Source organism: Mus pahari, chromosome 9, assembly GCF_900095145.1.
Source record: "Mus pahari chromosome 9, PAHARI_EIJ_v1.1, whole genome shotgun sequence".
In the NCBI taxonomy this organism is placed as follows: Eukaryota; Metazoa; Chordata; class Mammalia; order Rodentia; family Muridae; genus Mus; species Mus pahari.
This window is the reverse complement of record NC_034598.1, coordinates 88,209,908-88,228,284: the sequence shown is the minus strand read 5'-3', so window position 1 is coordinate 88,228,284 and position 18,377 is coordinate 88,209,908.

Sequence of the window (18,377 nt, the reverse complement as noted above, 5' to 3'; positions counted from 1 at the left end):
CCCAGTGCCAACCATGGAACAACAGAGCAGACCCACCCCGCATGCCTCATAAAGAGAAGCTGGGTAGCACATGGGGTTTTCCCACTCGCCACAAATGATGGCTGTTTGTGCTCGTTAACCTTTTCCAAGCCCGGGTCAGTTCCTGCTGGGAGGCAGGGGGCGATCTGGAGGGAATGAAAGTCTGGCAGACCCCAAAGTGTCTTGCAGGCCTTGGCCCCCAACATACACCACTGCCTCTTCAGAATACCAAGCAATCTCGCGTGATGCGCCTCATAAGTCAGCCCGGCCATGTGCTATTGACAGGTTGGATTCTGATGAGCTGTCCCGGGGAGTCTCCGCACATCTTTTGGGTAACAGTGAGGTCCTGGCGCTGCTTATCTTGATGCAGGAGCTCTTCCAAAAAACAAACAAACAAACAAACAAAAAAACCTACGAGATGGGGACTATCCCATACAGGATCCATCATTTGCAGACACTTTGCACTTTTAAAGTCCAAGTTAACGTAAGAATTCACATCTTAATAACTTGTACCCTAAGCTCATGTATTAACAGAAACCAAGCCAACTAGAGTGATCTTAAAAGAGATTTTCAGGATCCCTTCTGCGGTCCTTTGGGGAGAATCTGGAAGTTGGTGAGCTAATAAAGAAAAAAAAAAAAAGGATTGATTGCAGAGGAAGCTTTTGTGGGTTACTTTGCATGGGTGGCAGGCAGAAACACTCATTTAACAATGGTAGACTTCCATGACCACACGAGGGGGAGAGTTTGTCTCGCTGTGCAAATAGCTGACCACCATAAAAAATGCATCATCGGGCCTGCAAACCGCAGGTTGAAATCTATTACAGCTGCTACGGTTCCTGTGCGCCAAACGCAGACTCACTAATCCACTCTAACAGGGCCCCAGCAGTCTGCAGCGCTTCTCAGATCTCCTATCCCCGGCTATCTCCAGCTGCCAGCCCAGACCTGTGGCTCACTGGGCTAATTCAGCGCCTGCCTGCTGATAACAGGCCATTGTTTAGGCTGTGTGTTTACCTGGCAACCTGTATCTGAGAACCCTGGAAATGATCCTTAGCCACAAAAGCTGTCAGCTGGGAGAGGCTCTGATGTTGAGGTACCAGGGCATTTATAGAGGAGATAAAGAAAACCGAAGGTTTCAGGAATTAGGCTCCGAGGAAAGGCGCTTCAGGTTGAATCCTCATTTGTTAAAGGCAATCCTATGGACTCTCTTAGCACCCAATGTCTGTGGCCTCTGATGGCACGCCCCGAATGCCTAATAAAGAAAGAATAACAGAAATGCAGGCAAGGGATGCCCAGAGAGAGGAAATAGACATGGTAGATGTTGAGAATCATCTCTCTTTTTAAATCATGTCTGAGCCATTGATTTCAGTACCAGACATATATGAGTTTCCTCAAGGCCAGAGCTTAGAATAGTAAATATGATTTGCATTGGTGTTTTGATGGAAAGACACTTTTGGAAATGGTGAGAACGTCCACCAAATGGTGGGAACAAAGAATGTGATCCAGCGACTAGAAATTTTAAATCTGCTACTTGCTGGCTCTGTGACTTTGAACCTGTGCCTTAGCCCTGCCTTCCCTGGAAGCTCAAATGTAAGCAAGCTGACAGCACCTGTCTTGGTTACTGGAGAGTTAGACCCAAGAATGTCTGTTGAATTTGGTACAAAGTAAGTGCTATGTGTTGGGCAAAGTCTCCCGCAGAAGTTTGTGTATCCAGGGCCCCCAGTGGAGGAGCTAGAGAAAGTACCCAAGGAGCTGAAGGGGGCTGCAACCCTCTAGGTGGAACAACAATATGAACTAACCAGCACCCCCTGAGCTCCTGTCTCTAGCTGCATATGTAGCAGAAGATGGCCTAGTTGGCCATCATTAGGAAGAGAGGCCCCTTGGTCTTGCAAACTTTATATGACCCAGCACAGGGGAATGCCAGGGCCAAGAAGTGGGAGTGGGTGGGTGGGGGAGCAGGGGCGGGGGGAGGGTATAGGGAACTTTAGGGATAGCATTTGAAATGTAAATAAAGAAAATATCTAATTAAAAAAAAAAAGTCTGTGTATCAGTGGCTTCATCTCCATGGCTGTACAATTCAGAGGTGCTGTGAGCCTTTAGGGGAGCCTGGGGCCTTTGTGGGGTGCACCCCTCTGTCGGAGAACCCCAGCCGCTGTCCCGCAGAGGTGGGGCAAAGAGGACACATACGCCAAGGGTTTGAGCAGCTTCCACAGCTTCCCGTTGCAGCTTCCTTTATTCTCTCTACAGCTCACCCCAGCTCAGCTTCTCTTCAGCTTTATTCTGGGATCGCCCAATTTATCCCCTTCCACCCTCTGCACTCGTCTCTCATCGCTCATCATCCAATCAGCATTCAGCACGTTCTATACACGAGACATGCACGCAGACAGGGTGGGTGTTGATAGGCCAGTGACTCAATATGCTGAATGACGCTATACGTCAGGTGGCCAGCATGTAATCACTCAGGTGCGCATAATCAGGTTTTTGGTAATCAAGCGGGGAATAACGGGGCTTGGCAGTGAACCAGGGTGCTGTCTTGGTTCACAAGGCCACAGCCACGGCCACACCCGCTTCCCACACCCCTCAAGAGTCTTAGTCTACTCCTCTGCCTTTTTCTTTCTTCTCACCTTTGCCACTCAGAACTCCCACCATTTTCCTGGCAAGATGGTCCCATTTGATCTCGCTGAAGCTTCAGAACTGTGCGTCAAACATAATTCTTATGTCTCTATATATTACCTCAAGCATACTGTTAGGGAAAGAAAAGCTAACATGGTAGTCAATTGGCTTAATTTTCTCCCAACAGTATACTTAGCCTTAAATGTCAATTAATAGCTCACATGATATTGCCTACAGGGCATGGGTACTAATTCTATTTTATTCACTATTTTTATTTGCTTATTTTAATAGTTCTACATGCAGCAATTTTCTTCCTAAGCGTTTATTAATTTTTCACTTTAAAAACTGTGTCTCTATGTGTACCATGAGTATGTTTGTGTATGCTCGTGTGAGTGTGTGTGTGTGTGTGTGTGTGTGTGTGTGAGTGAATAGCTCTGGGTGTCAGTGACCTTCTTCCACCTTATTTGAGACACTTTCTTGTTTACTGGTACAAACGCCAGGCAGGCTTCTGGGAATTCTCCCATCTCTACCTTCTGTTCGCCGTTTGAGGGTTGGGATTATGAGCTGCTTTCAGCTTCTCCTGGGTGCTGAGAATCCCAGCTCCAGTTCCTGTGCCCTCACAGCAAGTGCTTTACCCTCTGAGGCACCTCCTCCTAGCAACAGTACATTTTCTTCCAGTAATGTGCAGGAGTAGAAATGACAACAGCTCTACAGAGAAGAAACATTTGGTCAGAGGCACCCAAGCTGCGTTTTCCTGTTGGTGTAAGTGAATCTGGCACTAGGAAGGCGCCTGTCTATGAGCAAGGGTGACATCTTTGTCTAGTGGCTTTCAGGCCCTGGACCTGCCAGACTTCTCCCCTCTGGTACCTGTGGGTAACTATATTTGGGGGGCTTCCTACAGTGATTGTGTTTTCAGTTGACATGTCTAATACAAGTACCAGAAAACAGTATCTCAACAGTATGAACAGCAAGAGCACATTAGCTCATCAGCAAGATGTGCGAGAGAATCTGCATGATGTTCAGTCACTCTTGCCACTCCGGGGTCCTTAGCGTCATCTCCTCAAGGTCACTCGCTCAAGCTCTCGAAATGAATCCCAGCTCTCAGGAGCAGGCATGCTCATGCCCAACAGCAGAACAGAGGCCATTTCTTCCCACATACCTCTCTTTGTCAAGAGATCTTTTGGTAGACCTGGGCTTCCATCCCATTGTTCAAATGGAAACAGAGCGAATGTGGTCAATCCCTGATAAGAACGGGACCAGCATGCACGCTGTGAGAATTCAGCCAGTATTCACTGGGGGAGGGAGGAAGGAAAGTGGAGATGATGCAGGGACCAGCAGTGCCAGCTGCACTCAGCCAGACCCAGAAAGGAAACCTGGGGTTAGATTCTGCTCTGCTATTTGACGGCCATGTGACCTCCCTGTTCAAGCTGCCATGACGAAATACCACAGACTGTATGTTTTGAACAACAGAAACTTGTTTTCCTGTGTTTATGGATGCTAGAGTTCCAGACTGAGGTGTCAGTTGGTTAGGGAGAGAAGGAAGGAGGGGCAAGGGCAGGAAGGGGCCACTCGCATCTCTCTTCTTATAAGAGTCATACTGGATTAAGGTCCTGCGTGTATGATCTTATTTAACTTAATTCCTTGATACTACAAATACTGTCATGCTGGCGTTCAGCGTCTGAATTTGGGGGACTCAATTTAGCTCACAGTACTGGGCAGATTACTTCTTTAAGTTTTCCTTTCTTTCCTTGTAAATGGGACCCGTTATAAACCCGTCCTACTGTTAAAACGACGTGCATGATCAAACGTTTCCAAAGGCTTCAGTTACATCATCTTTTGTTCTTCTCATTCCAGTTTTGGAGGTAAGAGGCTTCATTCCCATAGTGCGTACTGATTTCAACAACTACATTCTCATGAACACGGGAAAATCAAGGCCTGCTCCATTCTGCCCGAGGGTACAAGAGTATGATCATGATTGTGGGTCTCCTATCATTTTCCTTGTACACTGAAGGGTGTACGGAACACCCGGGAAAGCTGAGAGGCAAAACAGGGGTCTGGCTTTTTGCAGTTTCTGAAGGCAGCCTCTAAATATTTGACTGTCAGAGATTTCATATTCTACATTTGTAAATTGATGTTAATAAAAATATTGATAATAATATTTACTCTCAATAATAATACTCATATTTTATCACATAAAATCAATGTGAAGATAAACCAAGTTATTATACATGGGGCATATATAACAGTGCCAAACTTCATTTATCGTTATCATTATTATAATCTTGATGACTTGATTATAATATTATAAGGAACAGGATGAACCAAATCTTTGCATATATTAGGACAGAGTCCTAGGGTAATTGAATTACTAGGTCAAAGGGCAGGTGACGCTCCACTTCTTTGAGGCTCAATAATTTTAGATAAGCAATAATTAACTAAATTTCTGGGACAGGTACGCTTTGTGACTTAGCATTCTTTAGATGCAGGAAAAGACAACCCAGATGCGGGCCAAATGCAGGTACTGTAATTCAGAGTTGTCATTGGACTATGATGTTGCTGGCTTGCCTGGAAACCTTTGCTGGGAAGTTGTCCTGTAACCCCTTTGGCATTGGCATTCAGTCCTCTGTGTTGATGGACCTGGGAACCTTACTTCTCCTCGTTCTGCCCCTTCCTGGCCATTCATCATGGCCCACCCTGTCAGGGAATGGCCCGCTGCTTTGTGACAGAGAGATAGACTTAGTGAATTACACATGCAAATCAGCCAAGGTTGATTGGGTCCAGCTTCACTGTGTCACTACAGTCATTCTGACAAGTGACAAGGTTGATGGCTGCCTGGGGCTACAGGAGTGGGGATGGGGTATGCACGGCTGGCATTTCAAAGGAGGGTTTTCTTGGGGCTTCTGTGCTTATGCAAGCAGAGGAGGGTACAAGGAGGCCCAGAAAGCAGCTTGCTCTGACTTTGGGACAAAGGGGCACACTCAGAAAATGTGACCATGTGTTTCTTTCTTACAGTCACTTGGTACCTTTAGAAAGCATAGCTGGAGGCAGTGGGATTCTACTCTTGCTCTCTGATTCCTCTATGATGCCCAAGATGCCCTCCCTGGTACATGGAATAGACTGGGGCAGCCGTGGAGACACAGCGAATGGAGTTTGTCTCCCCCTGCACCTCCTTTTGTGGGTGAGCTAAAGGCCAGAGAATGGCTCCCTGGTTAAGGAGCAAGAAGTCCTTGGAAATCATCAGCAGGCGAAGTCAGATTCTGTTCTACCTTAAACCTGCTTAAAGTGAGCAGAAAGGCAGAATGGTGGCATGAGATTGGTAGGGAGAAAAAAATGTCACAGACCGGGATTGAATAATGATGGTGCTCCTCGCAGAGTACATAGCATAACGTGTACCCAGCATGTCAACAGAATTATGTGGCAGCAAGGTCTCACAGGTCGAAATCCTGGACTTGGCTAAATCACTTGTCTCTAGCCTCAGACAAGTTTGGTACCTGTTGTAAATCTGTTTTTTTCCCTTTGAAAATGGGACCAAAATAGTAGAAAGGTTATTATAAAGTAGGTTAAAAGACAATCAATTAATTAAGCTACCAGGCCAGGTGTGTAAGCTCATACACTTGTGTGTGTGAGATCATACGGAGGTGATTGAGACCTAGAATCTGTTATTAATCAAGTTTTGTTTTATTGGGTGCGACTTCACATAGGGGTCCTCATGTTCCGAGGACACAGCTTCTCTTTGTGATTCGAACTTGATTTGCAGGTGTCCTTCAGGCTCAGGTGTGTGTGTTGTGTTCATGGACAGGGGACATACAAGGGCCAGAGGCTATTTAAAAAAAAAAAAAAAAGGACGTATTTCAGAATGAATTTCTATTTCATTAGTTTCCACGGCATCTTTACATATTAGCAGACTGATACAAACGAAGAGCCATTTAATCCCTCTGTTGGCAAGGTGCAGTGCTCAAATCAGTTATCACAGGCCCTCATGATAGCCCCACAGCTCTCTCAATGACTGTGAGTCAAGATCTGGACAAAACTCTAGGTGAACATCCAAGACAGGTCTCGTGTATCTTAGCCAATGACTGGAAGCTTGGTTAGATGTAGAAGCTGGCTCTGCTGTGCACAGATTCATTTAAATCCTGCCATCCTGAGATTCGTTCCATCTCTGAGGGAGATGGCTTTGTGCTTGTCTAGCCACAAAGCATGCTAGCTATGATCCCCTTTCAAAGTCCTCGGAACCATGGGTGCGGTTTCACGCTGCTGCACAGATGTTGGTGGGGGTGAATCCCACGTGTGTTGGCCTCTGCTACCCAAATCACCAGGAAGTTTTTATCTTTACAAAGCCGTGGATGAAGGCTTATTGGCAGGCGGCATATTTTGGGAAACAGTTTCAAGATGGAAGAAGTAAAAGGCAATCCGAAGCTGTGTCATTGAGAGCTGGTCATAGGGAAGGGGAGGCTGTTGCATGGACTCTGAAAAAGCTGTGTATACTGCACCTCAAAATTGTCTCTTCAGATATGAAAAAAGGGGCATTTCCCTCAACTCCCATCTCCCAGTGCCCAAGGGTTTCTAATCTATGGATGTTAGCACCCCTTCTCTTCCAGGTTTGTACACCTGTCCCGATGTCTGGGACAGAGAGAAAGAACTTCGAACAGCTTAGATACAGCAGCTATCCAAGGTTGTCAGGTAATGCGGGGGCAGAGCTGGTCAAGAACCAGTGCCTTAGCCTATTATTTTATTTTACTTTACTATGACCAAATTTCGACCATGAGCAATAGAAGGGAAAGAGGGTTTATTTTGACTTCCAGTTTAAGGAGGGATACAATGCAGTGTGGCAGGGAAGATATGATGGCAGGAGTGTGAAGAACCTGGTCACATCGTGTTTATGGTCAGGAAGCAGAGAGCAGATAGGAAGTAGGGCTGGGCTGTGAAATTCGAGGCTCTGCCTCCTAACAGTCTACACCCCTAACCCCAAACTATGCCACCAGCTGGGAGCCAAATGTTCAAAGACATAAGCCTAAAGGAGGTGGCTCACCTTCAAACAGCAGAGATGCTCTAAGTGTTGCAACAAGACAGGTTAAGTTATGAGTTGATTCTGCTTATGGTAGGGAAGTCTACAAGCACGGGGTTGACATACAGAGAGGTCATTCTTGTGAGGCAGGTAAGCGAAAATGTATAAGACAAGGGGGAACTGAGAGCTGTGTTAGGAGCCCACTCTCTTAAGTAACCAGCCCACACCTGCAAAATAGCATCAATCCGTTTCTGAGGACAATGGTGCCATCTGGTTTTGTTTTTGCAGCTCTTGTCTCTCAACACTGCCACGCCAGCCTCAATACCGCCATGCCAGGCGCTGTTTCAACTCAAGATTTTAAACAGAACACTAGTTGGAAGAAGTCCGTAGTCTGAGATTGGTGAACAGGCTCTGAAGAACCCCACTTAGGCTTCATTTTCTTGCGCTGAAGCCACTGCATTCTCAGGTGGGTTTCAGATTGCTTGTACTTGGGGGTACTTGAGGTAAGAATTTCTCACCTGGGAATTGTGCTCACTGATGGAGCTATGACGTCAGTGAGCACAGTGCCGACCATTGGTTCCAGCCTATGAGACAAATATGGCATAGCAATACAAGGGCATTTGCTGTCTATGAGAGGAGCCGCCAAGCAGCATAGGGGAAATGAGCGTCCAATCTTCTCGTGATGTGGGAGGGAATGATGAGATTCTTCTGTGGTCCTGGGAGAGGTAACACTTAAGCTGGGTCTTGAAGGGTGACTAGGAACCATGCTGTATTGACAGGAGGAGGGCATTGACGGAAGACTGGGAGAGATTGGAAGTGTGTGGGGGAGGGGATGTCTTTTCTGAGCATGCTCACAAACTCTCCCTTAGGGATTCATGAATCGGACTGATGTTTCAATTGTTAGTTTTCCTTTTGATCACAGGAAATAGAGAATTATTTTGTGGGGGAAGTAGTTCCAATAAGGTCTACTTACAACAGAGGGAATACACAGGAAAGTCTCTCAATGGTGAGGGTTTTGGTAAAATAGGTTCCAGGCTCTTGAACTCTCTCCGGCTATAGCCCCAAACCTTCCCATGAGGAGATGCCTATACCTGAGGTCTGGAGCTAGCGTGTTCCCTTCAAGGGACACAGAGGCAGACCATCTAGATACTGTTGCTTTCTGTCTTTTGTGATCCTTGTCCCCAAGCCTTGTGGGTTGTTATATTAACTATTCACTCTCCATACTTAGGAAAGGTGTTTACCCTATATCTCTTTCCTTCATTTCCTTCTTCCCAAACACAGGGGGTTCTCTTCATCGTCTTTCTTCTGCCCAGATTACCTGCTCCAGTCACCTGTGTGTGTGTGTGTGTGTGTGTGTGTGTGTGTGTGGCTGGTTGAGAAGTGAAAAGGCTTCCTAGGATGTTGAACACAGCAGTTGGACAGCCTCTTATTCCATTGAGCCTCATCCTGGACCCACCTTTCTTTGTGAGCCTACTGAGTACCTATTGTAGCCCAAGTTTCAGGTCTCATTTGTAAAATTACTGTTCCATCAGCTCTAGGAGAATCATGCCATACCTTCTCTGCAAATATAGAAACAGACTTTGAGGGCTAAGAAAGTTGCCTGACCTTCTGTGATTTCCCAGTGGTGGTGTTATGATTGTATTCTGGGCACATAAAACATACTGAGATGGAATTGAACTACCATTGGCTTAGTACATGGCACAGACTATCCTGGACAGTGAGCCTGGTGTTTTAGGACACAGTATAAAGTGTAGAGTTGAAGTCTACTTTTAACCCACAGTTGAACGGCCAAGCTTGGATCTCCGAAGGGGCTTGGGTTCAAATCTAGACTTTCACTTTCAGTAGCTGAAAGGTTCTGAGTAAATTACTGAACTAATCCTCATATTGTAAACATGGGGAGAGGGAGGGATGCATTCAGATGCGTGGCTTGGCTTATTAATCGGGTAACCCTCCATGAGACACTACCCAGCAAGCAGATATGCGAGGAGTGGCAGAGGTAGCATGGTTGGGGGCAATGGTGTCCGCGTCGTCTGGGAAGGTTTGTTGTCTGGCTCTCCAGAGATGGATGCTGAGTATCAGACAGTGGTGTTTCACTAGAAAACCCAAGGGCTGGGTGGAGACCCTGCCTGGAGGTATCAGGATGAGGCTCCCTAACTTCTCACGGGTTCTGTGGGCTACCCAGTGTCTTTTAATGAACTTTTCCACCTTAGCTGGCCTTAGGATAGTCCGTTGTTTGTAACCAAAGTTCCTGGTGATACAGCAATAGACTGTTCTGCCTAATTTGTGGCTTGGAGTCCACACTAACATGTGTTTATCTTTAGTTTTTCAGTTCTGTGGTTTCTGTTGGCCTTCGATATCATTACAGTGCTTCTAGGCTTTGATTACAAATGTTTTTTCTTTCCCTTTTTGACTGGCGATGATTTTTAAAGATGAAAAGATGGAATGATAAACGTATCACTTGACTCTGTTGTTGCTGGGCAGAACATCTGAGCTGTAAGAGAGTGCAGCGGACAGACACTGCTGCTCACCTTGTGACAGCTGGAAAGCAGAGAGGGTGGAGAGGTGGCAAGTACAGACACAGCATGCTCCTCAGTGACAGTGACCTACTTTCTCCTAATGGGCCTCACCTCCATTTCTGTCTAGCTATTAGTGCCCATGATCCAGGCTCCACTCAGGAGACACACTGTCTGTACACAAAGCTCTTAACACACCAGAGACACTACATATACAAACCGCAACAGTCTCATAGGCTATATCACTTGTGTGTGGGAAGATCAAAATTCAAAATGGCAAACTATGTGTTCATCTGAATATATATTGCCTTTGCTTAATTCCCCCACCCCCAAATCTTAAGCTGATCCATTGTAAGATTGTAAGTCAGGTAGGTCAGGCACTGCCCATAGGTAGGCTTGGATGTCTATGTGTCTGTCCTTCAGTTGCTCCCTTACCACATCATCAACCAGATTTGACAGCAGTCCTGTGCTGTGCAAGAGCCTGCATCCTCAAGTGTGCCTGGCGGGGGTGGGGCTAGCTAAGCCAGCAAGTGTGTTTCCTTCCTTTCTTATCTCCCTTAGCTGAGTCCTGGCTTTCTCCGGAGAGCCAAGTTTGTTTATAAAGTGCTGGATGAATGTGAGCCTTTAATTCTACTGTCTCTGGAGTTCCCACAGACTTTCCCTTCTAAGTGTGTGTGTGTGTGTGTGTGTGTGTGTGTGTGTGTGTGTGTGTAATTTGTTTTAATCCTTTGAAAAGAAGTCAATTTATATATCAGATCATCTGGAACTGGAGTTAGAGATGGCTGTGAATCACCATGGGGCTGCTGAGAACAGAACTTGGGTCCTACTTGAGAGTAACAAGTACCTTTGACCCCCAAGCCCCCTTCAACCCCTGGTGCGCTGAGTCTTAAAAAAAAAAAAAAATCCATGATTTTGTCAAACAGGCTGCTGAGCACTCTTTATTACTCATAACCACAGCTCAGTTTAACACACACACACACACACACACACACACACACACACACACACACACACACCTACCTTTCTACATCCTTTGTATAATCTTAGCTACAGTTCAGAAACAAAAACAAAATGTAGTTTTTCTCTTAAGTGAAATTATCAGTGAACTGAATACCTAGAAAGATTTCCTGATTTCCATATGAAATGGAAATTAATGCTCTTTTAAAATAAGTGGTCCTTCTATTTTGCATGAAGAACCCCACACACCCGATAACCTCAATTTCTCACTCCAGGGAAACATTGTTTATTGAATACAGTCTTGTACCTGGGACTCTGACTCGGGGGTTTGTCTGTCTGACTCAGCCCACACCACTGGACGGTTGGCAGTTTGAAAACATCTCGTCTGCAGTTCACAGCTTTCTTTTGCTGGACTGCCCTCGGGAGCAGTCAAAGGCCTTGATTTGCACTTCACTGATGAGGGGCCAGAGCACTGAGGGATTTAGCATTGGAAGCTCAGATTCAAGTCCAATGTGCTGGAATGGGGCACAAAGCACAGCTCTGCATTCATTATCACTTAATTATACAGCCTGTCGGGCTTTCAAAGGCGGTCCCCTCCCTCCAGCACAGTCTATACCTGGGCCTTCTGTTTTTCTGGAATGACACTTTCATCTATATATTTAAATTTAAGCTTTGCTGTTGCAAACTCAGATGCATTTTCCAGCCATGCCCCTCCCTAATGGTGCCCTGCTTTAGTTCGAGAGCATTGACTGCCTTTTGTCTTTCTCCACTAGGAGTTTTTCCTAAATGCGAAACAGCAAGCATAATATTTGCTTTTACAAATCTCAGCCAAAGCGAAAGATGACCAAACTCGGGGTCTGATTTCCTGATTTTGTATGGATTGCAGGTTTAAGAATCACTGGCAGAGAGTCTGAGAACAATGACTCTCCCGAGTCCAGACTAGAGCTCTTTAGTCTCAGCACTCCCCCTGTCAGCATTTGAGTTGGATAATTCATTGTTGTGTATGTGCAGTGGAGGGTGGAGGGAGTTGTCCTATGTACTGTAGAAGATTAGCAGCATCTCTGGCCTCCGCACACTAGATGGCAGTGTCGTGCCCGCTCTGCCTGACAGGACCCCAGAAAGCCTCTCCAGACACTTTATAGCTCTTGGGTGGTGAGGATACAGGTAGGTTGGGAGTATGAGAAACCAAAATTGATTTGTGAACAATGGTGTTGGGTCCCTTCTCTGCAGGTGTGTTTGGGAATAGTTTGTCAGTGCCTGTCTTTTCCTTTTAAAATATTTACGGTAGATTATGACAAGGTGTTTGGATTTAGAAGGTCTTTATACTATTTCCACCAAAAAGATTGAGTAGAGTTTTTCCTAGGAAAAACCTCTTTCAAATTCTTTCCGTGCCCTGCGCTGAGACCCCACACACCCCACAGATGATCTGTTAAAGCATGGAACTGAAGTCAAATTCTATTATCCCTGGTTCCCAAAAAACCTCCAAGGGAGTCCACTAATTCAGAGTGGAAGCTAAAGTCCCCACTAAGCTGGCGTGGCCCTACAAGGTCTGATCTTTCTAACTCAGTCTTGTCTCCTTGTCCCCTGTCTCCCTACTCACACTGTCTTGAGGGAAAGACTCCCACCTGGGCTTTTCCATCAGCCCTCTGCCTTCTCAGAAGGCAGTGCGTGATGCCACCTCCTTGCAGCAGAGTGCATATTTGTATTCTGGTTTTCTGAGCTGGAACATGAGCGTCACAAGGTGGGCACTGTCCCTCACTCATGACAAGGTCTCAGGACTTAGAGCACCGACTGCCCTGTCCACCATGCATTTACTTACTAAGTACGTATCCAAGAATTGAGTATCTGTCAATATATTTGGTGCAAAATGGGTTTTGGTTTTCAGTCTCAGTTTCCTTCCTAGAGTCCTCTGGGCGCAGGGATGAGTTACAACTCATCTTCAGATAAAGATCCTATTCCTCAATCTCAGGGTGAAATATTTATCTTATTTCAGTTGAAGGGGGGGTGTCTAATAATCATGGAGCTGGTTTTATTAATCGGAATTTTTTCCTTTGTAAGAGGCAAATAATCTCATAGAACCCTAAGAAAAAAGGGAATTTGTTCATAAAATTGAAATCCAGGGGTACATTTGGCAGTCATGACTCCCTTCTTCCTCCCCATCTCTTTTCCTCTTCTCTGGTCCTGTCTTGTGTCCTCCCCTCTCCTCCCCTCCCCTCCCCTCCCCTCCTCTTCCTGTGACTTTGTTCACTTTCCATATGATGACAGGAAAAGCCATGTAGAAACTTGACTCTTCGATTGTTAGGGTTCATGGAGATAACCTGGTCCCCCGTGGCCTGCCTGAGGCCACAGATCCTCTTCTGATCCAGTCATCATACCTGATCACATGCCCCAGGTCACACGTCTAAGTACCCAGGACACTGACATGCTCAGCATGCATTTGTTACTTATTAGTCATTGAAGGGTTGTATCTTCTGTCAATAAATCCAATGCAAATGGGAACCCACAAAGGTGGAGGGCTGACCCCACAAAACATCAACAGATCTTCACCTGTCGATGGTGGGTGAAATGGATGCTGGACAGATGGTGCAGTGGTGGCTACTAACCGATTATAGATGAGTTCACCTCCAGCCCAGCATCCAAATCCTTATAAGTCCCAAGGTTTCACCAAAGGGCATGTGACATGAACCATTTTCCCTAGACCTAAAAGTTAGCAAAACCTCAAGGGAAATGTAGTGGGAGGGAGAGAACCAAAATTACCAGGATCTTTCCAGAGGGTCTTTATTTAAATAGGGGCCAAGCTCTCTCAGATATTAACTTCATCATTCCCCAACTGGTGTCTGATGACAGCCCAGCTGGTTACCTCCAGGACTTCAGCTTTTCACAGCTGATGGGAGAATACTGGAGGCAAGCTTCCAGCTTTCCAATAGAAGTGGCCCTAGAGCTGTGTCCTTGTAACACTGCCCACCCTCTTGGGGAGTAAGCAAGTCTCTCGGGGAGGTAAACATCCTTGCCAAGGATGCTGCTTCATTAGCCAATGGGATCCCAAGGAAGTGTCTTCTCCACCTGACCCCATTCGCACTTGTCGGTGTCAAAGCGTGGTGACAGGGCAGTGGCCCTCTGAAGTAACTGAATGCATGCTCTGCCTCTTTAGATTGTGTGGGAGTGCAGTTGGGAGGGAAAAGAGACAGCAGTGGAGTGAGCCAACAGGAAGTCTTTTATGGTTACCACTGAAGGCTAAAGGTGGCTTTTTTATTGTGTACCTATGCTTTGATATACATTACCTTCATCCTCATATACATGCATGAATACGTATCTCTGTGTTATATATATACATCCCATATAACTTTATTATGACATGTATGATATATGGCTATTATAAATGGCATTACTATACACTACAGCTGTAAGTTAGGTAATTCTGTACTACCTAAGACATAAATATAAATTTTAAGTATATAATAAATACATACACATTGTCTCATTTAATTTAGACTTTCTAGCAATTAGGGAATCCAATATAAGATGGTAATAAGAGCACCTTTCACGTGTGTGTGTGTGTATGTGTGTGTGTGTGTGTGTGTGTGTGTGCATGCACGCATAAGAGTGTAGAAGCTAGAATTCAGCTCTGGGTGTCATTCACCTTTATGTATGTGTGTTTATGGTTGTATGTGTGCTCTTATATATGCTTCTGCGTGTACCTGTGTGGAGGCCAGGGGTAGTATCAATGCTCTTCCTCAGTTGTTCAGATGATGATGATGATGATGATGATGATGATGATGATTTTTGAGGTTCCTTCATCCAACCTGGAGCTCTGATTTAGCTAGAAGGACTTGCCAACAGGCTCCAAGGGATGCTCCTGGCTCCTCTTTCCTGGTGCTGGGATTTCAAGTGTTCATGTTTTTATGTGGGTGCTGGGTATTGAACTCGGATCCTCATGCTTGTGTGGTACCACTTTATGACTGAACTGTCTCCCAGGTGTCCATGTTTTGCTCTTTAAGTCTCTTTATTGAGGTCTGAATTACACAGACAAAGTTACACACAGGAAAGAATACAACCTGAGTGGAGGAGAATATTCTTTAATGGATATAATTATCTTTGCCAGTGTGCTCTCATTTTAACCCCAATTTATTCTCCTACGATTATAAGGTGCAGAGCTTTGCCTGTGGGCCTCTTGAGAATCAGGCCAACCATTCTTCCTGGGTTTCATGGGAAAAGGCTGGAATGAAAAGGCTTCCTGTGTTGCCCCAATATGGCAGTGTAACATAGTGTAGTTTCCTTATTAACCTAGGGACACCCAACAACACATGACCCTTTATCAGAATAGGGGCTGGACCTGATATGTAGGACAGGCTATAAAAGAGGATTGCAGTGAGTGTGACTGAGATTAAGGATGGCACAGAACCTGGCTGTTGCCACCAAAGAGGCAGCATATGAGTCTATTGACTTTTGTGTTAAAAATTTCTGGTCTGGAATGTCTGTGACCTAATTTTTCTGGAGTCCACACTGCAAGAGGAAAGGCACCCAGGGAGATGGTGATATTATAATTTCATCATTGTTCCTGAATAAAATGATTGCAGTGGGAAGACTTAAGAAAAATTATATTTCCATGGCAGTGCTCCATGGGTTCAGCATGTGTAAGGCTCTGTTGGAGATGATGAAGATGCGGGAACATTCTTAGGTGTGCGGGAGGGGCATTGCCTCTGGGTTAAGATACTTTGTGTCCACATGTGGGAGAGACTCTGCAAGCCAGCTGGATTGCACTGCTCGAAATGGGAAGCCTGGCTACAACAGAAACTCCTTTAGGGATAGACTATCCCTGCAGGACAATGGTTACCACTTGCTCAGCTTCCAGCCATGCTGAGCTGGTTCAGACTTGGAAAGCTGGTAGCAACCGCTGGCTCCTTTTCCTCTGGGACCATTGTTTGTATTTCATACAAAGATGCTCTTCTGTTTGTGTGGCATGCATTTTCAAGGCTGTCTGGACGTCTTCAAGCTTGGCTTGTGTGTGTGTGGGGGGGGAATTTATTACTATTTTTTTTAAATTTGGAAGTGATAGATCTGGGTAATTTCCAGGAAATGATTTTTCCTTGAGTGTCAGTTTCAGAAGGAGCAGGACACTTAACAGGTTTAGTCTGTGCCCCACCCCCACCCCAAACTCCCCAGGGGCACTCACTTTATGACATCATGTTTCAGATCGGAGGTGAAGTGGAAGGTTCTGCTTGTGTCATGTGACAAAGACTCACATGATGTTTTGCTGAGGCAAGACCCGTGGGAGGACACATGATGTTTGGAGAGAGTATTAATAGGACTCTGTGGACAGTGACAGCAGACTTGCATAGCTAGCTTTGCAATGCTTCCTTGGTCTCTCATCTTCCCCGATCTTCACTTTGTTGAGAGAGGCATGGCAGAGAACTCCTGCTCTCTGTCTCTGTCTCTGTCTCTGTCTCTGTCTCTGTCTCTGTCTCTGTCTCTCTGTATCTCTCTCTCTCTCTGTGTGTGTGTGTGTGTGTGTGTGTGTGTGTGTGTGCAGCTGCAGGTGACTGTGCATGGATGTGTGAAGGTCAGATGTTAATGTTAGGTATCTTGTTCAATTCCTCCCCACTAAGCTTTGACACAGGGACTTTCCCTGGAGATCACTGTTTAGGTGAAACTGGCTGGCCATCAGGTCCCTGGAATTTCCCTGTCTTCAGTCCCTCCAGCACTGAGGTAATGTTTATAGCATCATACCCGACTTACATGAGTGCTGGGTATCTGAACTTATCCTCATGTTTCCTTAGTAAGCGTTCACCCAGTCAGTCATCTCCCTGTTCCTCTTTTATTATTTTACTTTTTTATTTTTGTAACAGGGTTTTTATGTATTCCAGGCTGGCTTCAAAGTCATTGTGTAGTCACGATTAGATTAGCCTCCAACTTTTGATTCTCCTGCCTCTGTTCCCCAGGAGCTGGGATTCTAGGTGTGAAGCACAACACCTGGCTCATGTTGTACCTGTTGTCAAACCTAGGCCTCGAGCATTCTAGGTCAGCGCTCTACCAACTGAGCCATACTCCAATCGGTGATTTCTGATTTTAAAGCTCACCGGCTGTGTGGAAAGGAGTCATGGAGACTGTTGGTTGGGGGTTTTACTGAGAGCTCATAGTGGGAAGTCCGAGTAAGCTAGAATGGAGATGGCTAAGTGAGAACTGTGGAGGATATAGTGTTTCAGAAAAAAATGTTGGTGAGTGTAGAGTCCAAAGATGGAAAGATTCTTATAGAACCCGAGAGATGAGGGAGGAGCTATAAGGGAAGAGAGAGTTCAGATGGCATAGCTTCCAGATTGCTATAATAAAGCAACTGAGGCTAACACACCAGCCAGGTGGGCTGAAGGATGCTCAGAGCATTGTCTGAATGATTTTCTTGTGCTGGGCATAGGTGCCTTCCAGATATTAGTACTTTAAATGGGAAAGATTAAGATAATTTAGAAATGTATATTTTTTTCTGAGTTTCACATGTTGGCAAATTAATTAGAGAAGTTTTAAAAAATTAAACATGAGCTCAAAAAAATATGTCTCTGGGCTATATTTTATTGCCTTCCAATTTCTAGGTGGTGGCCTCTTGAGGCAGTGTGACAAGCTAGCCCAAATAAAAATCAGGGGGAAAAAAAAGATCTCCCTCTCCTATGCTTCAAGCTACCCAGAGGCAGATTGTAATACTAAATACACATTTTAACAGTGTATTGAAAGTAGTGTCTAGGGTTGTCCCCTCGACCTTCTCTAGAATCCAGCAGCTCTCTGGGGCGGGGTTGGGGTGGGGTGGGGGTGGGGGTGGGGAAGAGCAGCATCGAGGAAAGACATGAGATCTAGCAGACTCTAGGGTGGCGGATACAAGAGCCCTCCACAGGAATGATTATGCACACACTGTGCTGACCCCCATGCTGAGTGACAGGGTAGCTTGAGATCAGTGGAAATGTTTACACTTGGGAAACTGGTAAATACTACAAACCAGAGCCTTATCTAACTCAATATTTACCAGGACACTGCTGGATGAGAAGAAATCTTGCATAACCTATAAGGATTTAGACTTTAGACTGTAGGCAAGGGGGAGACCAGGCAGTTACCCAATCACAACTTCTCTGCAATCTGGACATCTGCATTTCAGAAGACTCATGAAACTTTTCTTTTGAGTCAGGGACTCCCTACGTAACGGCTGATCATGAACTCACGTCAGTCCTGACTCAGCCTCCTGAGTGTTGGAAATACATGGCCTTTTTCACCTATTTAGAGTAGAAGGAGGACAC